Source organism: Microtus ochrogaster, chromosome 16 (assembly GCF_000317375.1).
Source record: "Microtus ochrogaster isolate Prairie Vole_2 chromosome 16, MicOch1.0, whole genome shotgun sequence".
NCBI lineage: Eukaryota > Metazoa > Chordata > Mammalia > Rodentia > Cricetidae > Microtus > Microtus ochrogaster.
The window spans coordinates 15775612-15799298 of record NC_022018.1 but is presented as its reverse complement, the minus strand read 5'-3'; the positions used below and the strand labels follow the sequence as shown (position 1 = coordinate 15799298).

Below are 23687 nucleotides of genomic sequence, written 5' to 3'. Positions count from 1 at the left end.
TGGTAGGAGGATCACCAGGAGTTCATGGCAGTCTGTGTCACAGGGTGAGTTCTAGGCAGCCTAGACTAGACTAGACTGGGACCCTGACTCAAACAAATGCCCCCCCCCAAAAAAAACAACTACAAAACAAGTAATTTCCTCTGTTCCTCTTTTTCTTCCTCCCTTCTATCTCTCTTCCCTCTGTAGCCCAGGCTGGCCTCTAACTTGTTAGGTAGCTGAGAATGACCTTGAACTCCTGATCTTCCTGTAGCTAACTGCCTCACGACTGTGTTGTCCTTCAACTTGTTCCTGCCCCAAACTACCACTAGTTTACCTGACAGGTTCTATTATTATTATTTTTTTTCTTTTACTTTTTATCAGGTAGGGGTGTGTATGTGTGTAGGGAGGGAGGGAAAGAGAGAGTTGTGCGTGTGCCAGTGTCCATTTCAAGAGTTAGTCTGTCCCTTTCACCGTGGGTTCTGAGAACCTGGTTTTCAGTTTATTATGCTTTCACTGGCCAGCAGTTTCCCCGGCTGCACCATATTTCAGTCTCTCAATTGATTATTTTTAAATGACTTAAAATAATTTTTCTTTTATTGGGGCTGGGTGGGGGGATTTGTTTCTTTGTTTGTTTTGGTCGAGACAGGTCTCATCTTGTAGCTCAAGCTGACCTAAAACTCAGGCACCCTCCACCCTTTATCTCCCGAGTGCTGCTGCTGGGACAGTGGTGTGAACCACCACACCTTTTAAAAACGGAATATAATGCTCCAATATGAGGAGAGGCGGCACTGGAGAATGTCTCCCAGCTGACTCACCAAGTGAGTCACTTTAAAAAAAGAAAAAGCAGTCTGTTGGCCTTCTGGCCTGCTCTACAAGAAGGAAATCATGCCTGGTGCTGGAAACCGAGCCAACTCCCCAGAGCTAGTGAAGTCATGGATCTTGGAAGAGCACCTATACCCACCCCTTTCTAAACCAGCACGGTCCCTAACTACATTCTAAATAATTTTTTCATACAATATATTTTGATCATATTATCCTTCTCCTCCAACTCTTTCAGATCCATTTTATGTCCTGACCAATGTGTGTATATGAGCAGGGCACCTCCAAAAACAAAAAGCAAAAGAAAAGGAGAATATCAAAACAACAAAAAAAGATCCCAGTAAGGCAAAAAATGACAACAAAACAAAAGGTGGAAAAAAAAAAACCACATGGAGTCTGCTTTGATTTTTGTGTTGGTAAACTTGGTCAACTACTTTTGGGCGTGGACTTGCCCTGGAGTGTAGTTGATATAAAACCCAGTAACACTTGATTATACAAAATAGATTTTCCTTTTCTCAGCAGGTATCAATTGCAAATAGCCTCTTAGTTTAGTGTGGAACTTTGTCCATTTCACCTTCCCTTTTGCTGGCTCTTTGACTGGTTTGATACTGTGCAGGTTTTGTGTGTGCTGTCACAGTCTGAATTCTTATGTGTATCAGCCTGCTGTGTCTGGAAGACACTGTTTCCTTGGAGTCATCTGCCACTTCTAGCTTTTACCAGTTTCTACCTCCTCTTTTGAATAAGTACAGTTCACATAGATATATTCTAAATATTGATCCTTATTTGTAGTCCTCACCTCTCAACAAGGAAACTTCTCTTTGCAATAGAGGCACATTACAGAAATGTCAGTGTTTGAGTGCCCAGTTCCAGCGGTTACATCTACAGCACAACTCGTGAGCCTAAGGCTCGGGATCATTGTAGAGGAGAGGGTGCAAAGATCGAAAGAGCCAGAGGAACAGGAAGTTTGATGTGGGATTGTTTCTTAGAAATGGCAGAAGCTACACTCATGAAGCCAACATGCCTGCCTACATGTGACCAGAACAGCTAAGGGGAACAAGAAGAGGAAAGCCCACAAGGCCTCAACTCCAGGCAAAAAAGGAAAACAAAACAAACAAACAAACAAACAAAAAAACCCAAACCTACAGGCAGTTAAGGAATTGGGGAGAAATAGTCTTCTTCAGAGAAGAGCCTCTTCTGTTTCCTCTAATTGGTTATCAAATACCAAAGGGTCAGCCCTGAAAACATACATATAAGCAACATAAGGACTAAACAGGTTGTATTTATGTATTTACGAATACACACACAATTAAAGAAAAAGAGGCCATGAGTTTGAAAGAGAGCAAGGTAGAGTGTGAAGCTGGGAGGGTTTGAAGGGAAAAGGGCAAGGTGGAAACAGTAGAACTTTCCTCTTTTTTTTTTCCCCAAGGCAAGGTTTCTCTGTGTAGCAGCCCTGGCTGGAACTTACCATGTAGACCAGGCAGGACTCAAAACTCACAGAGGTTCACTTGCCTCTGCCTCCCAAGTTCTGGGTTTAAAGGCGTGCACCACCACCGGCTATAACTGTACTCTTACAAAAAGAGAAAAGAGGAAAAAAAGCAACATGTTTTTGTTGTAAGACAAAAAGTGCTTAGAGCATTCACAGTCTTGTTCCTTAACATCAGTTACAGTCATTAGGGCTTGTGTTTTAGACGAGCTGTGGCAGAGTCATAGTCTCTATCCTGGGGCAGCAATCCTCTGACATGTGATAGTAAAACCTGGTCCCAGTATTTCAGACAGCCCTGGCTGGGACTGTTCCTTTGGGAGCTGCAGTCTTAGCATGATTATCTCAAGTTGTCTTGGTTGGGGGTGCTGGGGATAGGGGTGGTCAGACAGCTAGTGCCAGCTTATGGGTGCACACCTGACTCTTAAGTAACTTGCTTTGGGTAATTTTTCTTTGTTTTGTCTTTTATTCTTTGCAGACAAGGGCTATTCTTGAACTTGCTTCTAATTCTTCCCAAACAGCTTAACCAACTGGACCAAATATTCAAATATATGATTATATGGGTATCATTCTCATTCAAAGCACCATATTGGCTTTCAGTTTTCCTATTTTTCTTTTTAAATTCACTTTTATATCTTAGTTAATGTTGTTCTCTGACTGAGAAACTTTGTTTCTTTTGATGGATATTACGTACTAGTGCTTTCCTTGTCTAGATGAAAAGTTGTCCTACTCTTTCATACATTAATACTTGCTTATTGTGTCTATTCTGGGCTCCTGAGATAAGAGTGACTTAGACAAGGACTGTAGCCTTAGGAAATTTTCAATTAGGGGGACAGGGGGACATGTACATGCATGTACATGTACACAACCAAAAAACCGGAAATGAACTAAAAGCTGCTTATTTCAAATAGATCCGTAAGCAGTAAGATGGGAGCTAGAAGATCAGGATTTGGAAGGACGGACTTCTTCAGCTCTGCGGTTATTATTACTCTTTGAAAATAACTTCCTTTTTGCCTATTTTTTTATGTATGAGTGCTGGAATGTGTGTAATGCCTGCAGAGGCCAGAAGGGGGCACCAGCTTCCCTGGAACTGTGGTTACAGGTTGTTGTGAGCTGCCCAATGTTGATGCTGGGAATAGAACCTGGGTCCTTTAGGGAGTCATGCCTTTAACCACTGGGCCATCCTACAGCCCCTGTGAAAGTGACCTTCAAGCAGAAATTTGCAGGATTTAAAAGATTCCAAACAAAGTGGCACTGTTAGGAAATGAGAAAAACGTGTTTCTAAGAATGATGTACTGGGGATGGAGAGGGAGATAACGCAGAGAGAGAGTGATCCGGAGCCATTCTCAAAGGCTGTGTCGGCCACAGACTGGAAGCTGGAGTGTATTCAAGTTTAATGAGGTGAGTTTATTGTTGGAGTGCTTGGTTCACTTCTCTCTCTCTCTCTTTCTATTTGGTTTTCGATACAGGTTTTTCTGTAGCTTTGGAGCTGTCCTGGAACTCACTCTGTAGACCAGGTTGGCCTTGAACTCACAGAGATCCGCCTGCCTCTGCTTACCACCTGCCCTGCCTCTGCCTACCCAGTGCTGGGATTAAAGGCTTGCACTACCACTGTCTGTTCACTTTTTAAACTTTATTTTATGTACATTGGTGTGAAGGTGTCGGATTCCCTGGAACTGGAGTTACAGACAGTTGTGAGTCACCATGTGGCTGCTGGGAATTGAACCCAGGTCCCCTGGAAGAACAGCCAGTGCTCTTAACCACTGAGCCATCTCTCCAGCTCCTCACTTTTCTCTTTTAAACGTGGGATCTCACTACGTAGTTCTGGCTGGCCTGGAGCTCAGTATGTAGACCAGACTGGCCTCAAACTCACATAGATCTGCCTGTCTCTGCTTCTTGAGTGCTAGGATTAAAAGTGTGTTCTACTGTGCTGGGCTTGATTTAATTCTTAAGAATTAGGCTGCTGAGTGGGAAACAGATTGAGGAGGTGAGAGCAGAATTAGCCAGCAGGGAGAGTATAAGCAGGTAGAGAGTGTGAGAATGAAGAATTGTACCATGCATGTTTTTCAGACACACTGGAAGGATATGCTGGTTGCATATGGTGTAAGAGAAAGGAATCTAAGGATGACTCGTGTCTTAAGCACCACCGTGTTCCTTAAGCATGTGGTTAGATGGCAGCAGATGGTTGGGCCCTGGGGGTGGGTTGCAGGGAGAAGAATATGAAGGTGTCTGTTTTGGTTATGTAAACTATGAGATACCTATTAAGCACATGGACCAGTTGGCCATGCTGGAGCTCAGGGAAAAACTGTATGTAACATGAAAAAATCATATTCACTAACATTACCAAGATATCATAGAAAAATTTTTAAATATTGAAAAGCTTTCGAGCTCAAGTTGACAAATATGTTTTCATAATTTTTTTCTTTTTCTTTTTTTTTTGTTTCAAAGCTTTATTTATTGTGACAGGTCTTGCTCGTTGTTTTTCTTTAGCCAGCTGGAGACTGTCTACCAGTACTCAAGCCTGAAAATAGTAGTTTGTGTGTCAGTTGTTTAAAAAATCGAAAAACCAAAAAAAAAAATAATTTGAAAAAATGGTCTCGTTTTACAATAAGTTGTATAGCTGTTTTTTCCTAAAGGCAACAATCATGTAACAAGGACAGCTTTTGTGTATTTAGCAGCTTTTGTGGGGAGGAATTGGGATAGGGTCTTGCTTATGTATCTGTCGCCAGCTGGCCTGGGATTTGTTGTATAGACCAGGCCAATCTCACAGAAATCCATCTCCCTCACACTCCCAAGTGCTGGGCTGTAACATTAAGGCGAATTTGACCTACATAGGGAGACCCAGTCTGGGGAAAAAAGTTTGACCTTGATCTTGTGAATATCTCCTTCCAGAAGCAGACCACACTAAAGAACCTTTGTTATAACAGGTTAATTTAGTAGACCATGGTAATGGAAGCCTGAATTTTAAGTATCATAAGATACTGGCTATATGGCTTTAGTCATCTCTGACTAAAGTAGATTAAATAATCACATAAAAATTTAACATTACTTGTGCATGAATCTTCTTGACATACTACTAAGTATGTATTATTTTAATAATTTTAGATAGAGGGATTGGAGATGGCTAAGAGAACAGCACTAGGTACTCTCCTGGAGGACCTGAGTTTGGTTCCTAGCACCCACGTTAGGTGATTCAAAACCACCTATATCCCCAGCTCCAGAAAATCCAACATTCTCTCTTGGCGTCTGAGGGCACTTGCATATGCACATACCACACACGTACATGTAACTAAAAAAGTAGGAGCTGGAAAGATGGCTCAGTGGTTAAGAATAAATTGATGTTCTTCCAAAGGACCTGAACTCAGACCCCAGCATCCATGTGTCACATGGCTCAGAATTGCCTGTAACTCCAGTTCCAAAATCTGACACCTTCCTCTGGCCTTGGTGGACATCTTCTCACTTCTCACATGTGGGAGACATTCAAACTAACACACATAAGTAAAAATGATAATAATAAAAAAAAACTTGAGTAGATATTTAGATCCAGAGGCTTTTTGTTTATTTAAATTGTATATTTAAAATTTTTTCCTGTATCTGTTTTCTATAGTCTATGTCTACCAAAACTTAGTTATATGGTTAATTTTAGACTTGTTCAAAATGATTTTTAGGAAAGAGTGAGAAATAAATTTTTACTCCATAATGAAGTAGTCATTAGTTGCTCAGGTTGGCCTTGAAGCCTCAAGTCCTACCTTAGACTTCCCTGTGAGTGGAGTTAAAGCTGTGAGCCATCATGTCTCACTCAGCAACTTTATACTCTTACTATGCATGCCAGTGGTTTTGTCAGTAAGATGTATATACTTTCCTCAAATGATTGTCATCTGTCTTTCTCGGTAATCAAATAAATAATAAGGCTGGGTATGGTGGTGCATGCCTTTAATCCTAGCGCTAAGGAGGCAGAGGTACATGAATCTCTGAGTTCAGGGACAGCATGGTCTACAAAACAAGTTCCAGTACAGCCAAAGTTACACAGAGAAACTGTGTCTCAAAAAACCAAAAATAAATAAGTAAAACAAGACACACACAGACAGAAACATAATAAATAATATAGGGAAAGCACATTGCATAACAAAGTTCCTCTGTGTAGCTTGTTATTTCAAAGAAGAAACATTAGGATTGAGATGTGAAAAGTGTTAAGAAAGTTGGGGCAAGGAAGGAGGGAAGATAGTGTCCTGTGTCTAGGCCAGAGGGATGCGAAGGAGAATGGTTCTTAGCCTTAGCAGTTCCCAAGCCTGGGTGCTGTAGGACAGACAAAGGGGGAGCAGTCTGTAGAGAGGTAGTGGGAGTGAGATCAAGCAAGGCCTCATCAAGCCGCATCAATGATTTTGGCCTTTTTCTCTGAACCTGATGAGGAAGGCACTGAAAGTTTTAAGCAGTGACAAGACATTAATCCCAACACTTGGGAAGCTGAGGCTGAAGGGTCAGGGAGTTCAAGGCCATTCTTGACCACAACAAACCCTATCTCAAAATAAAAAAAAAGGAGCTGGAGAACTGGCTCAGGTGTTAAGAGTTGAGTATTGTTCTTATAGAGGACCCAAGTTCGGGTCCCAGCACCTATGTCCTGTGCCTCACAATTGCCTGTAACTCTAGCTTCAGGCGATCCAGCACCTTCTTTCTGGCTTCTGTAGGCACCTGCACTCATGTGCACATATTCACAAATGCACATAATTAAAAATAAAATTAGTTGAAACAACTACAAATCAAAAATAAAGATTATTTTCACCTTATGGTGGCATGAAGGCTCAGTGTCAATAATTTCACCACTCAGGAGCTGAGGCAGTAGTATTGCTGCAAGTTTAAGGGTAGTTGGGGCTAATAGTTTTAGACCAGCCTGGGCTGCAGAGTGAGAGACCCTGTTTCAACCTTCCCCCTCCCCTCAAAAAATAAAACAACCCAAAGCCTCCCCAAACCAAACTAAGAAGGTGACATTTAGATTAGAGAAGAGAAGAGGACTAAGCTAGAGCTAGACTCGGGAAGATCTCTAGAAGAGTTGTTGAAAGGTTGGTTTGGAGCTGTAGTCCTAAGTGGGGGCAGAATTCTGGTACCAGTGTGGTAAGTTTTCTGTTGTAGAAAGTGTCACTGTTGGGTTGTGTTGAACAGGTGGTTAGGAGACTCATTAAACAGTAGTTACTAGTTGCTTACTTTATGGAAGGCTCTTTCTTCTAGGTAGCATGATGGGATATTGTGTAGCCTGTGTTAGCTCATTGCTTAGTGGGTATATCTAAGAAAATGGAAATCGGTCTATAGTGAACGTGTGCACCCGTGTGTACACCCACCAACACCCATTTTTTAAAAAAAATTTGATTTGAGACAAGGTCTCATGTAGCCATGGTCTGTCTTTGAACCCCTGATCTTAGCCATTGATGAACAGCGTGGATCCTCTGAAGGAGATGCCTGGGCATGGTGCTACATACCAGTAGTCCCGGTACTAAGGGTTCTGAGGGGGAGTTTGAGAATTTCAGGCCAGCTTGGACTATATAGTAGATCCTGTTCAAAAGCACCCTCTCCCAGCAAACAACCGAGAAGGCTCAACAATGGCTTATTTTACTTGGATCTGCTCTCTTCTGTCATAAAATGATTATGTCTGCAAAAGCAGCTTGCACATAGAAAAGACACTGTAAGACCCCCTCTTTCTCAGCCATTAGTACTCAGTTGGTTTCTGACACTTTCCAGCTTTCACTCCTCCACAGTGGGATTGATTGGCAGAGCAGTGGGTTGAAGAATAGGAATAAGGCTTGACTATTAACTGACTGTGTGGGCAGAAGAGGGGAGAGGGAGGGAAAAGAGAAAAGGACTCCAAGGTCTCTGGCTGTATACAATTGTGACATGAGGTTAAGCTATATGGTCTTTGTTTTTTAATGTTAATTTTGATATTCTGCAATAATTTTCTGTATTATAGATCTCTGGCACTTTTATATCTTTAGTAACTTTTTAGAAATAATTTAAAAAACATATGTCTTCCACATAGATTGAAAACTAATCTCCCTTTGAAAGGAACTTCCAGAGTATTCTAAAGAACCATAGCACAGTGTCTGGAGAGTGAGATGTCTCAGCAGGTTTAGCTGAGTCTTGAATTTAGAAGTTGAGGAAAGAGGAGGTTTGAGAGGCACCAGATGGAGATTGTGGAAACAGCAGCATGACAGAAAGTGTGGTCGTGAGACCTGAGTAGTGGCGATGCAAGGGAGGGGAATGGAGTTGAGGAAAATGGAAGTTTATAAAGGTAAAAGGGGAACCCTGGGTTAGGGGAAGGCGTTTAATTTTAATTTGGCTCACATAATGTTAATTAGGGTAGCCAAAGGAGACTTTTGATTGCTTGACTTCAATACTTTGTTAACTGGATCTTGGTAGTTAGCTTCAGGAGGAAGAAGTGGTCAAATAGACCTTGGTGGCTAGGTTGGAATGTAATCTAACTTTTTTCTCTCTGTCTCTCTCTGTGTCTGCCTCTCTCTCTCTCTCTCTCTCTCTCTCTCTCTCTCTCTCTCTCTCTCTTTTGTTTTTTTAAGCAAGGTAGAGGGAATGGGGGAGAAGGGCAAGGCCTGACAGCTGTGTTTGCCTTGCTTGAGTTGGCAGAGTCCTTCAGTCACTTTGAGCTCTTCTTGCCTTCACTCACTTCTCAGATGCTAGAGTTACATGTGTGTAACCTCACTGGTCTTTTAAATGTTTTGACCTCATTGATATTGTTATTATCCCCTCCCCCCCCTTTTTTTTTTAGTGAGATGACATCTCATTCTGTAGTCCTGACTGGTTTGGAACTCAACACGTAGATCAGGCAGGCTTCAAACTCACAGAGTTCTACCTGCCTCTGCCCCCAAAGTGCTGGGATCAAAGGTGTGTGACATCATTGCACTGATGATAGCTTGTAATGGTTTTTTGTTACTTATTTTTTGTGGAGTCGTGGAAGAAAGAGCCAAATATAGGGCTAATTTATTATGAGGAACTTTTTAGTCTCTGTTAACCTACTGCTGTTATCTTTAAAACATTAAAAAAAATTGTATGTATGGGTGTTTTACCTAGGTATATGCCTATGTACCAACTAAGTTCCTGTGGAGACCAGAAGAGGTGTCAGACCCCCCCGAATACAGATTGTTGTGAATTACCATGTGGGTACTGGGGATCAGACCTATATCCCCTGGAAGAGCAGACCACAGTGACCTTAACCAGTGAGCATTTTCTCTAGCCTGCCATTTTTTTAACGTTATTATATATCCTGAGTTATATATTTTATTTGATTACACATTTTGTACTAGTGTAGATTATGACCCTATCCTATACCCAAGGAATATGAAATTTACATTTTTAGGAGAGGGTTAAATTGAGTTCAAGGATCTGAATTTGCATGCCCCAACCCAGTAAAATAGACAATATTGTTTTGTGCTGCCCAGGCTCGTACTTCAGTGATCAAGAACCCAACTCACCAAAGACCACCAAGCCACCCCTTGTCTGTTTGCACTTAATGTACAAATTGTGTGAACACACCCAAAGCTACCCGCTTTCTCTGTCACATAGAGATGGAACATGGCACTGAGTGCATAGTCCTAAAGTGGAAGACTTGGTGCTTCTGAAAAGCATCTGAGATGTGGGGATCCATAGATTTTTATTTATTTATTTTTTATTTTTCTCTGTGTAACAGTCCTAGCTGTCCTGGAACTCAGTGTGTAGACCAGGCTGGCCTTGAACTCTGCCTCTGCCTCTGCCTTCTGAGTGCTGGGATTAAAGGTGTGTGACATCACCATCTGCCCGGATCCATAGAATATTTTAATGCCTTTGAGTTCCCTTTAAAGTTGGATAATGAGGCCTAGCTAGTCCAGCATTTTCAGGAGTTCAAGTTCTGCAATATCTAAAACTACCATGAAGACTTCTTGTTTCAGAGTCTAAGGGAAGGGATGTTTAAAATAGGCTGAATACATTCAGATCCCAAGGCCCGGGTACTCTTTATTGGAATTAGACCCCGGTAAGTGACTTTGCATTGGTAAAGTGGGCCTTGTTTTGAGACACCTTCTGTTTTCTTTCAGCCAAGAAATTTAAGAGATTTAGTGGCCAGGAGGATTACTTTTCAGGGCCCACCCAAGAGAAGGCCATCCACATATTTGGTAATGTGTTTGATTTATCAAGTCCCGAAAGAGGGATAGCCCAAACAGATGTGGTGTGTTTCAATCCCTGTGGCCTAACAGTGACTTGACCTGTGGGTTTCTGAAATGCAAACGAGAGTTGACTATCATGCTGTAATGGAGTCGGGGAGGCATTCTTAAGGTCTTAACACTGAATAGAAGGTGATGCCTGAGGGAATCTGAGCCATTAGAGCCTAGGAGTTGGGGACCTCAGCCTTGTTAATGAGAATGAAGTTTTGACCAGTTTCTGGTTAATTGATCCCTTCATGACTCCCAATTGGTGTGTTATAGAGATGTAAGCATTCAACCAATAAACCTCTTTTGAACCTCTTGATTATGGGATTAGTCCCTAGCCTCTTGTTTCATTCAATAGTGGGTGTTTTGAATGAGCATGGTCCCCACAGACACTTGAATGCTTGGTTCCCAGGTAGGGGGACTATTTGGGAAGGGTTATGAGGTGGGAGTAGGTGTGACCTTGTTGGAAGCATCACGTGTCACCGGAGATGGGCTTTGAGGTGTCAAAAGCCCATGCCAGGCCCAGTCTCAGTTCCTCTGACTCTTGTCTGAGAATCAGGATTCTCTTGAGAGAATTCTCTTGTCTGAGGATCAAGCTCTTGGCCACTGGGGCAGCTTCCTCACCTGCTGGTACCATCTGTTCGGACTTCAACATCAGTTTTGGCTGCCATCAAGAACAATTAATAATACTGCTCTAAGGGAAGGAGTTTAACCTTCATTTTAGCCAAGAGGTCTCTCCCCATGAGGGGACTTGGGGGTCTCAGGGATTATTAAAAAGGATAGAAATGGAGATCCAGGAGCAGGCAAGAAGCTGAGTAAAATGTCTTTCAAGGGTGTGGCCTTTTATTGGGTTCTAGGGTCAGGAAAGCAGGGGAGGTTGGGAATTGGGCTTCTGTGTGGACAAGGAAACTGCTCTGGTGCTCTCCCACCATGAAGGTTGTCCAGGTCTCCTCAAGTAGACTGGCGTAGAGAAGATGACTTCAGTCTAGACAGTCTGCATTGAGTCTTCTGGTGATTGTCCTTACAGATGGAGTGGGTCCTGGGGGTGGCCTTAGTCTCTGAGGGCACTGTTGGAGATGGCGCTTCTGCTCACAGAGGAAGCAGACCTGGGATTGGAGAGATGCTCACTGTTTTAGAGCATTGGTTGCTTTTCCAGAGGATTTGGGTTCTGTTCCCAGCACCTACATCACAGCTAACAACTATCTGTAACTCCAGTTTTAAGGGTCTTACATCCTCTTCTGGCTTCTTCAGGAACTGTATGTATGTGGTATGCAGACATATGTGAACTCCAAACACCCATTCACATAAAAAACAACATTAAAAACCCCATTTTTTCCCCCTAAAAGGAAGCAGGGCCCTCTGACCTGGACACTGTTCCTGGAAGAGTTCCCATAGCAGCAAGTTCCTATGATACTTGTCTTTGCCTTTTTTTTCCTGCTTCTGATCTCAGTTATAAAATGCCTGGGCCAAATCATTTCGTGGCTTGCTTGACCCAACAGTCAACTTCTGAAACCTGTTTTGAATATCAGGGACTGAGTAAAAAATGTACCCTTTAAGAGGTTGTCTTCCTGTGATCTCACCATTATGTTGGTATACTTTTTCATGGCTCAGCCCCTACAGGAAAGCTAAAAGGGCCTCTTTATTCTTCTGGCAGATAGTAGTCATTTGTGAATAATTTAAAGACTTAACTTCGGTCTCCTGGACACTAAGACAGAATAGAGATGATGCCTTATATTCCAGAGCCCCATCTATCATTAGGGTTCCATCTAGATGCTTGTATAGGGACCATTGCTGACCAGTTGGGAAGCTAGTATTTCTCCCTTTTCCCTTGAATATCGAGTAATTGTTTCCCCTCCAGATAGCATTTCTTATTACCTTTTGTTTCTCAGATGGAGTCAAAGTTGTCTCAAGTAACACCACCTCTTTCCAGACCAAATTATAATTTGTTCAAAACTTTGTATATACTTGTCTCACTTATTCGTGTTACCTAAGTCCAGCCTTATCTTTGTTAGCTCTAACAAGACTCATGCCTATTCAAAAGTGATGTAACTGGGTCATGTGATAGTTATGATTTTAAAATTTATTAGTTACTCGTATGTGTGTATGTGTCCATGTGCATACTACAGCACAGCTGCCGGGCTAGAGGACAGCCTGAGGGAGTCCACTCTGTCCTTCCATAGTAGGTGCTAGTGAGCCCGCTCAGGTCGGCAGATTCGCCAGTGAGTAAGGTTCCCTTTCCCTCACGTCGTTGCTGGTATTTGTTGTTTGTTTTCTTGATTTTTGATTTTGCTTTTTGCCTTTTTGATTGGGGTGAGATTGAATATCAGAGTAGTTTAAATTGGATTTCATTGATTGCTAAGTATTTTACAATTAAAGTATCTACTGGCTATTTCTTTTCTTATTTTTGTTTTTAATTAGCATATATTAATTTTGTATAATAATGCCCTTCATTGTGAAATTTTCATACATGTATATATTTTTGAACATATTTACCCTCATTATTCCTAATTGTCCCCTCCCACTCCTGATTACCTTCTCTTCACACCTTGGCAGGCCCAGTCTTGTGCAAGTCAGCATGCCTCTAGGAGTGCAAGTCTCACAGCCTTGTCACACCCGCAGGGCATCTCCACAGCACCCACCTCATCTCCAGCTCTTTCATTCCTTCACCACTGCTGAACCAGTGGCCGTGTGTTGACTTGCCTGTCAGCAGTGTGGTAGTCAGCGTGTCCATGACAGTACTTCCTGTTGCCGACTGGACAAAAGTTAGTTATCTGGAAAGAGGAACCTCAGTCGAGAAAATGTCTCCATCAGACTGCTTGTAGGAGTATTTTGATTTCATTCTTCCCATTTGTGGCCTGACTCCCTCTGTGTTAATGCTCTAGCTAATAAGGCTCTGAATACTACATTGAAACAGAGGGAAAAATGTGCACACTTGTTTCTGATTTTAGTTTTTTTCATTTAGTATGTTTGTTATAAGTTTGTATTATAATACTTACTATAAGGATTTTTTTCTTTTTTGGTTTTTCAAAACAGGGTTTCTGTGTGTAACATCCCTGGAATTTGCTTTGTAGACCAGGCTGGCCTCAGATTCACAGAGACCTGCCTGCTGCTGCCTCCTAAGTACTGAGTAAAGACATCACACCCAGCCTGAGGCATATTTTTTTTAAATCATTTTAAAATTAATTTTTTTTTTTAATCATGAAGGGTTGTTGAACCTTTTTAGAGGCCTTTTATGTAACCGCTGAGATGACCGTGTGGTTTCTTTCAATGTGTATTTAGGTGGTTATATATTGAATCATCCTTGTATCATTGTAATGAAATTAATTTGGTCATTTTTTTTTAAATGTAAGTTTAAGTATGAAATTTTCTTTTAGCTGTAATGAAAGATTCTAGGAAATTGTGCTTTTGTTTTTATTTGACTCTAGGATTTTTAAGAAAGGCTTCTTTCTATTACGTGTGTTAGTACTCTGCTACTGTATGTACACCATGTGTGTGCCTGGTGCCCACAGATGCCAGAGCAGGGACTTGGCTCCCTGGAACTGCAGTTATGTGTGGTTCTAAGCCACCAAATAGTTGCTGGGAGATGAACTTGAGTCCACATGTGCTCTCATGACTGTTGATCCATTTCTCCTGCCCCTGATTCTAGGAATTTTAACATTTTATTCCTAATTTCTTCATTGGTCTATTGGTCATTCATGACCAGGATGTGTTTCAGTATGTATATGCAGTTTCTGTATTTTCTTGCTATTTTCTGTTTTATTGCACTGTGACCTGATAAGAAAATTTTGATATTTTTGTATTTTTTTGATTTGCTTTGTAAACTACAACGTTGCCTATTTAACTTAGCTAATTAATTATCTTTTTCTCACCTTATTTCTGTGTGTGGGCATGTATGTGCCCTGGTGGGAGAGTATGGACCAGAGGACAGCTTCCTGCAGTCAGCTCTCCCTTCTACAGTGTGGCTCCTGGGATGCAGCTTGAGTCAACAGGCAGCAGTGCCTTTACCCACTGAGTTGTCTTGCTAGCTTCCAAGTCTAATTTACATGCTTTTTCGGACTGTTGAGAATGAGTGTTCTGATTCTGTTGGGTGGAATATTATGTGGGTACCATAGATTCATTTGACCTTTGGTGTAACTTAATTCAGATTTTTTTTTTTTTTTGTTGATTTTTAGGTTGAATGTCTTACCCAATGATGAGAGTTGGTGGAAAACTCAACCTTACTAGTTGTTACTGAACCAGGGCTTTTGTGACCTTTTATGCCCACTAATGCTTCTTTGTAGGCTTAAGTCACAAACAATGCCACAGCAGTTTGGAATTATAATTAATAGGGTAGTATTTATTTAAAGGGGAAAAAACTTACAGATTACCGTCAGCCCTCTGTACGACCAGGAAGGGAGTCTAGCCGCCAGCCGAGCAGGAAGTGAAGAGAGCGAGAGAAGGAAGTGGCCGCTTTTTTAAAGGGAGAGAGACCACGCCCCAATGGGCTGGTATCTCAGCGGCTATAGGCTGGAGGAGCGGAAGGACCTCCCGCAACACTTCTTTTATGAAATTGTGAGCCCTCAATGTTTGGTGCATATAGACTAACAGTTTTGTATACTTCTTGATGAATTGTTTCATTTATTCATATATAATAAAACTTTTTAAAATCTTTTGTATAATTTTGGCTTGAAATATACTTTATCAGTTATCAGAATAACTATGCCAGCTTGTTTTGGTTTCCATTTGCTTGATAAGTCTATTTTTTGCTGCTCTCTGTGGGTATTTTTGCTAGTTAGGTGCATTTCTTGGCAACAACCAAGAGCTGGATCTGTTTTTAAGTACAGTCTGCTAATTTGTATCTTTTTATTGGTGAGTTCAGCCCATTTACATTTAAGGTTATTTTTGAGAGAGGTTTGTTAATTCGTGTAGTTATGTCGATTTTTCTGACTGATTGAATTATTGTTTCTTCTTCTCTTCCCCTTAGTGTTAGGAGTTCCCTCATTTACACTGTTGAATACCCCACAGTGTTGTTACCTTTGTAGATAGAAACTGTATTAGTTTGTTCTTGTCTTGATGCCCTTATTTCTCAGTCTGTTTTATGAGACAGAGTTGGAGATCTTCATAATTCCTTCCATCCATCTTCACAAAGTTTATTTAATAAAAAGTTTTATATGAAAATGTACAGCCCCAGTTCTACGTCATAATTAAACAGGCCCTTTAGGGAGGGATGCTTAAAGCTTTCCAAGGTTTCTCACATGATGCTGCTGTTTCCGGTGTGAGCACCGTTCCAATGTGATTCTGAGCACCCAGTTTTCTCCTCCTGCCTCCTGACTCTGCACAGCTTGGCCAGTTGTGTCATGCTCCTGCCTCCATGCCTTTGCTATCATGATGAACTGGACTCTTTTAACTGAACCAAAACAAACATTACTTAAATTGCCCCCCACCCCACCCTTTTTGTCAGGTACTTGCTACAGCAAAGAGGAAAGTAACTAGTAATTGGTTTTGGTCATGATAGACTGCAGCATGGTTTTGCTGTTGTCTTTGCTTGTGAGTTTTGTATGTCTAAAAGATGTGTACATATATTAACCGATTATACTGTGGTGGTTTTTACTTTTTTGTTTACTTACTCAGATTGTGTGCTCCATAATCTCCCTTGTATGGCTGCCAAACACACTGGGTTAGAATTAGCCAAAAGAGGGGTTTGTGTAAGCAACGTTGTCTACCATCTGAAGGTGTTTCTGGTTAGATGTGGTAAGATGCGTGGAGAGACTAGTGGGCTCCAGCTTGACTTTACTTTCTTGCTCTGTGTCCAGTTCCTTTTCCTGACTGTGACAGTGACCCCATCCATCTGACAGATCTTCAGGTGTAGTTGGCAAATCTAGAGTGGCACAGCTTCCGTAGTAGCTTTTCCTTTGTAGTCCGGTTTCTGTAGCTGGATGCTTTAGCTTCACAAGTTGATTGATTTATTTACTCTCTGATTTTGCATCTTCCCTTCTGCATCTTCATTGCTTCCTCAACTATTACTATTAATGTAAAGTGAAATTATGTAGTGAATACTTTCGCATTGGACTGCTTCCTGCTTTAAATCCTGACTTTAATACACTTTCCTTGTTGGTAAATATCTATATAATTTTTGATTACATGATAGTCAAAATGAGATTTTTGTCACCTGTCATTGGTTCTTTACATTGGTTCTACTTTTTCTTTGCTGTTACAAATTGAAGTGATATGAATATTGTTTGCACTTGCCCTTGCTTTTCTTCTGGGCAAATTCCTTGACACGAAGAACACAGATTTTAAGCAGTTGTGATATATGTTGTCTGATTGTATTGTCCAGTATGTGGAGTGTTTTGCAATCATTCTTTTTAAGAAGAACTAAAATTGTTTGGGAAGTGAATTCGTTGATAGCAAAGGAAGAAGTGGAAGGAAAGCCAATATCATGGGCTAAATATAAACTCTTTTATATGAACAGTACATAAATATGTAACATGTCAGGTATTTAGAGGAGTTTGAGAAGGCCATGGAGATGAATTGTCCTTCCAGGTAAAAGATTTTGTCAGTACAATTGTCAGCAGGGGCCTGGATCTGTCCTCCCTGGCTCTCCATGGTGAGCAGTGGTGCACGTAAGACTTCTTAGGGGAATTGAGGCTTGCGTGTTACCTGTGCTATGTGACTGAAGAAGGGGAGTGGATGTGCATAATCTAGGTTGCATGAAAGGGCATTGCTTCCCTGGTCAGGGAGGGGCGTGGTGACCAGTGCAGCCTGCACCACCACCAGGGGGTGGTTAGTGAATGCACTCTGGATGGTGGGCTCTATGGCCTTGCTTATTTAGTCCTCTTGGTTAGGGCCTATCTTGTCTATCAGTGAATTTTGTTTGGTTTAGTTTTTGATGTTGGAGGTCTCACTGTGTAACTCAGGCTGGCTTGGAATTTGCTATGTATCCCAGGCCTTGAACCTAATTGTAATTTTAAAATGTACTTGCTCTTTCTGAAATAGGGTTTCCCTCGATTGTGTCCCAAGCCTTTTAAAGTTTAAATGCTTTGTGATATTGATAATAAAGGGATTATTTGGGTTGTAATTATGATACAACTTAAAATTTCAGAGCTGTATTAACAATCTGTCTACTAGAAATGCCAGAAAGATAAATTGACTGTAAAGGTTTAAAAGTGTTTTTGAGAATACAGTTAACTATGAAGATATGTGTAAGTGTAGTTGGAGCTGATTGTTGTGTGTAAGCTTTTCAGTTAAAGACAGACTATGCCACAAATCCTATTCCTGTCCCCATGTTTCCAGTGGTGCTCAGTCTGTCCTCAAATTTGGTGATCTTCCTGCCTCCCAAATGCTTGGATGATGGTTGTTTGCTGTCACTCCTGTTTGTGTTAACTTTTGAGTGGCAGTCATGACAAGGATGACTTTTTTTCTTTTGGGAGTCAGATATTGACATAATAAAATGGGAGAACGATTTCACCTGAGGTGAAGAAAGTGGGGAAGAGGAAAGGCAGTGAAGTAAGGGTGTGGATGGGGGTTGGTTTTCAGTGGAAAGGAGGGAGAAGGGGTGATAGAAGGATGTGGAAGAGATTGAGGTTGCTTATAGCCAGGAGTTTTTTATTTAATGCAATGAAAAGAACCCCCGCCCCCTTCCATTTGAAGAAACTGTGATGGGACAGAAAGGATTTAAGGAAGCAGATGCGATTGAAGGTTTCTACCCCAGCTAGCAGATTCTAATTTAGTAAGTTGGATTTCTGCAGGTGGATAAGGAAGGAGGAAGAAGGAAATGGGTAATGGTTGAGATGGTCACAGAGTTCAGTTATGTCTGGAATTTCCGGCGTGGTTTATTTAAAGTGCGTATTTTAACTGCAGCTATTTTAAACAACTAACTTTTCCTTTTAAAGCTGTGTATGTTTGCTAGGCAGTGGTGGCGTGGTGGCTACTTGGGAGGCAGAGGCAGGTGGATCTCTGTGAGTTCGAGGCCAGCCTGGTCTAAAGAGCTAGTTCCAGGACAGGAACCAAAAAAAAAAAAAAAAAAAATTGATTCCCTTTAAGGACACTTAAAGGACAGGGATGACAAATGGACTTCATATCATAAGTCAACTCCCAGAGCCATTAGTTAACAGGGAGCCTAATTAACTAGTTAGTGTAGTTAATGCTGATCTTAATTCTGTGGACACATTCTTAGTTGTCTATAGTCTGTGACCTGTTGGTTTGCTCCTTTGACATGCTTAGGTGGATTGGTTGGTGATTATGAGGGAGCTACAAACAAAATAACTAGCAGCAGTAATTTTCAGTGGAAATTTGAGTGGAAACTAGTGGTGACTTGAAAGGCATTCTTCAGTAAGGCTGTTACACCCAGGCATGGCTTTCTTTTTCTTTCTTTTTTTCTTTTTTATTTTGATTTTTTAGAACAGGGCCTCTCTGTTTAGCCCTGTCTACCCTGGATCTCTGTAGACCAAGCTGGCTTTGAACTCAGAGATCTGCCTGCTCCTGCCTCCCAAGTGCTGGGATTAAAGGCATGAGCCACCACCATCCAACCACACACATCTTTTTAATGCTTCAAATTTTGCAAATCAGGGAAAATGAAAAAGAAATTGTGGGGAGTAAGGTGTCATACAACCCAGGTTGGTTTTGAACTCACTATGTAACCAAAAATAACTTTAAATTTGACACTTCTAAGTTACTCTTGTTTTGAATACTAGCTTCATAGGTATGCATCATTACTCCTAGCTTTCTTTATTTTGGGGGGCATGGGGGAGGGATATAGCAACCAGGACTTTGTGTATGCTAGGCAAGCACTCTGCTAACTGAGCTAATCCCCAGCCCCCAAGAAAATGAAGTTTAAAATTTAGTTTCTTTGATGGGCTGAAGACATGACTTAGCGGTTAAGAGTACTTGCTGCTCTGCAGAAGAACTGAATTCGATGTGCAACATGCACACATGGTGGTAGCTCACACTGTCTGGGCACCAGACATACATGTACTGTATACACACACACACACACACACACACACACACACACACACACACTCTCTCTCTCTCTCTCTCTCTCTCTCTCTCTCTCTCTCTCAGACAAAACATTCATGCACATAAAAATCACTCCCCAAAATTTAATTTCCTCAATTTTTTTAAAGCTACTTCATTTTTATTGTTGCCAGTGATCTACATAAAAAATTTCCATTTTCTCTATAGCATTGCTAGCACTTGTAATATTTAAAAATTTTCTTAGATTATATTTTAATTATATTTCTACTTTTCCTTTGTTCCTTCCAAACCTTCCTTCTATGTATATGTCTCTCTCTTCTCTACTTCAGATTCATGGCCTTTTTAAAAATCAATTGTTATTACATGCATATATGTATATGTGTATATATATGTATATATTCTTAAAAATAACTGGTTGAGTTCATATAATGTTACTCATATGTATGGCTTTAGGGCTCAGCATTTGGAACTGGACAACCAGTGTTGTACTTTTCCCTTACATTAGAATTTAAAATGGAGGCTTAAGTATGACATTACTGTTTGGGTAAGAGTGCATTGCACTTTACTGTATCAGAATGAAAGGGTTCTTATGTGTAGGTTTATAGGTAGAATAATTTCTATTAGCATTTAATTGACTCTAAATAGTTTTATGATTCTATAATAAAGAAAACCGGAAAATAAAATACAAGCTTTTTCATGGGAGGAAAGGAGAAATATATGTTAGCCCAAACCTGGCATTTCCTTCCACTCCTGTGTTGGAAAAATGTGTGTGGTCTGTAAACTGAAAGCTAAAGAAACAGGCAGATGAAATTCTAGAATATATTGGATGATTGAAAATAATTATCTCATTCAAGTTTGTCTACCTGACTTTGTAAACAGATGTTTATTTTTCCTCTTTAATTGTAGAAATTCCCTTGTCTCCCCCAGATCTGAATTTTAATTCTAGAACAAATGTCCTTGAACATTCTAGACAAATGCTGTACCATGGAAGAAAGTTCCTAGCCTAGATTCTGTGTTTTAATGCAAAAAGACTTTGTTTTCAATAGTGTGGATGACTGATTCTATTCAAGATTGTATTTGTATTCCAAGCCACTGAAAGAGCAAGAAAAAGAAACAAGACAGAAGACAATTTCAAAGAAAAAAAGTAAACTTGTTTTACACAGATAGCAAAGTTGTTTAAACATCCTAAATAATCTATAAAAGGTGGATAAAGTTGACAAATGAATTTGGAAACATTGCAGAATTATAAGGCTTTTGTGTGTGTGTGTGTGTGTGTGTGTTTTGTTTTTTTCCGAGACAGGGTTTCTCTGTGTAACTAGCTGTCCTGGAACACACTCTGTAGACCAGGTTCGCCTCGAACTCACAGAGATCCACCTGCCTCTGCTTCCCATGTGCTGGGATTAAAGGCATGCGCCACCATTGCCTGGCCTATGACTGTTGTAATGGGAAGCGGCGGGGCTGTGTCCCTGCCACCTGGCCGCCCACATGGCTAGCTTATGCCCAAAATAATTACACGGAAACTGTATTCCTTTAAACACCGCTTGGCCCATTATATCTAGCCTTTTCTTGGCTAACTCTCGCACCTGGACTAGCCCATTTCTAATAATGTGTGTAGCCCACGAGGTGGCTTACCAGAGAAGATCTTAACCTGTGTCTGTCTGGAGTGGGAGAATCATGGTGACTCAGCTTCTTTCTCCCAGCATTCTGTTCTGTCTATCTAAATTCTACCCTATCAGAGGCCAAGCAGTTTCTTTATTACTTAACCAATGAAACAACAGATAGAAAGATGACCCTCCTCCATCATATGACCAGTATTTTAAAGCCAGTTACCTGTAAATTTTTCTGTAATCCCCAAACTCATCAGATTAGTTCCAAGCTTTTTTTAAAAAAACATCCAATTTATTATCATTACTGTGTATATACTTTGCGCAAGTGTGAGGGTGCCAGTGCTGCAGGTGAGGGAGGTCAGAGGACAGCTCCGGAGCAGTTCTTCTCCTTTATGTTTAAAGGGGTTCAGGGAATTGAACTCAAGCTTGCGCAGCAAGTGCTTTCACCCATTGAGTCATCTTGCCAGACTGATTTGGGCTGTCTTCCTCCCTCCCTCCCTCCCTCCTTCCTTCCTTCCTTTCTTTCCTTCTTTGATTTTACATCCCTATTGCAGTCCCCCCATCCACTCCTCTTTTTCTAGTCAGGCTTCTCATGGATATCAACAAAACATGGCATATCAAGTTGCAGTAGGACTAAGTACCTCCCCTTGAATGTAGACTGCACAAGGCAATCCAGTATGAGGAATAGATTCTTAAGAGCCAGCCAAAGGGACACTCACTGTTCACACTGTTAGGAGTGCCACAAGATAAACAGCTGTCACACGTATGTAGAGCCATATGGGCTCCCTGGTTGTTGGTTCAGACTCTGTGAGTTCCTCTGAGCCAGGGTAGTTGATTTTCGTTTTTTTTTTTTATTCTTTTTTTGATGTCCTCGACCCCCTTTGGCTCCTGCATTCCTTCCTGCCTCTCTCCAGCAAGATTCCCTTGGCTAATGTTTGGCTGTGGATCTCTGCCTCTGTTTCCGTCAGTCACTGGATGAAGACTCTCTGATGACAGTTGGGTTAGCCACCAATCTGATCACAGGAGATGGCCAGTTCAGCCTATGTATTCGCTATTGCTAGGAATCTTAGCTAAGGTCACCTTTTAAATTCGTGGGCTTTTCCCTTGCACCAGGTTTCTACCTAACCCTGAAAACCACGCCCTTTCCAATTGTCCTTTTCAGTACTCTCCCTCTCCACCCACCCTCCATCCCTCAAGTTTCCATCTCCATCTGTCCCCAGTCCACCCAGGAGATCTCTATTTCCCCTTTCCAGGGAGATCACTGTGACCCTATTTGTTACCTAGCCTCTCTGGGGCTGTGGATTGTAGCATGATTATCCTTTACTTCACAGCTGATCTCCACTTATGAGTGAGTACATGCCATGTTTGTCTTTCTGGGTCAGGGTTACCTCACACAGGATTTTTTTTTTCTAGTTCTACCCATTTGCCTTCAAATTTCAAGATGTCATTTTTTTTAACAGCTGAGCAATACTTCATTGTGTAAATATATCACATTTTCTTTGTCCATTCTTCGATTGAGAAGCATCTAGATTTTTCCAGGTTTTGGCTATGACAACTAAAGCTGCTGTGTACATAGCTGAACAAGTGTCCATGTGTTATGGGTGATATAAAAGTGCCCTTTTGATATATGCCCAAGAATAGTTTAGCTGGGTCTTAGGTTGATAGGTTTCTAATTATCTGAGAAACCACCATTTCCAAAATGGCTGTACAGGTTTTCATTCCCACCAGCAATGGAGGAGTGTTCCACGTGCTCTACATTCTTAGTGTTTTTGATCTTAGTCATTCAAATTAGAATTGTTTTGATTTGCATTTCCATGATGGCCAAGGATGATAAATGTTTCTCTTTAAGTGTTTCTCTGCCATTTGAAATTCTTCTGTTGAGAATTCTCTGTTTAGGTCTGTACCTCGTTATTAAATTGGATTATTTGGTTTTTGGATGTCTAGTGTTTTGAGTTCTTTATATATTTTGGAGATCAGCCCTCTATCGGATGTGGGGTTGCTAACGATCTTTTCCCACTATGTAGGTTGCTGTTTTGTCTTATTGACTATGTTCCTTGCCTTACAGAAGCTTTTCAGTTTCAGGAATTCCCATTTAGAAATCTTGGTGTTTGTGCTACTGGTTAGGAAGTTGTCTCCTTTGTTAATGTGTTCAAGGCTACTTCCTACTTTCTCTTCTATTAGGTTCAGTGTAACTGGATTTCAGTTGAGGTCTTTGATCTACTTGGACTTGAGTTTTGTGCAGATGATAGATATGGATCTGCTTGCATTTTTCTACATGTGGACATTCAGTTATGCCAGCACCATTTGTTAAAGTTGCTTTTTTTGTTCCTCTGTTGTGTATTTTTGTCTTTTTTTTTTTGTCAAAAATCAGGTGTTCCTAGGTGTGTGGATTTATGTCTTGGTCTTCTGTTTGGTTCTCTTGATCCACTTGTCTGTTTTCATGCAGTACTATGCTGGCTTTGTTATTACAGCTTTGAAGTAGGCTTGAGAGCAGGGTGGTGAGACCTCCAGCAGTTCTTTTATTTTACAGGAGTTTTTGTTTTCTATCCTGGGTTTTTTTTTTTCCATTTAAAGTTTATTATTGTTTTTTCAAAGTCTGTAAAGAAATGAGAGAGAGAGAGAGAGAGAGAGAGAGAGAGAGAGAGAGAGAGAGAGAGAGAGAGAGAG

The 23687-nt window shown here is 41.0% G+C and overlaps 1 protein-coding gene across 10 annotated transcripts in view; it reads left to right on the top strand.

The window, feature by feature from the left end:
- Abi1 (abl interactor 1) overlaps positions 1-23687 on the top strand; it is an 89182-nt gene that overhangs the window by 7996 nt on the left and 57499 nt on the right. The gene's annotated exons all lie outside the window — the stretch shown is intronic.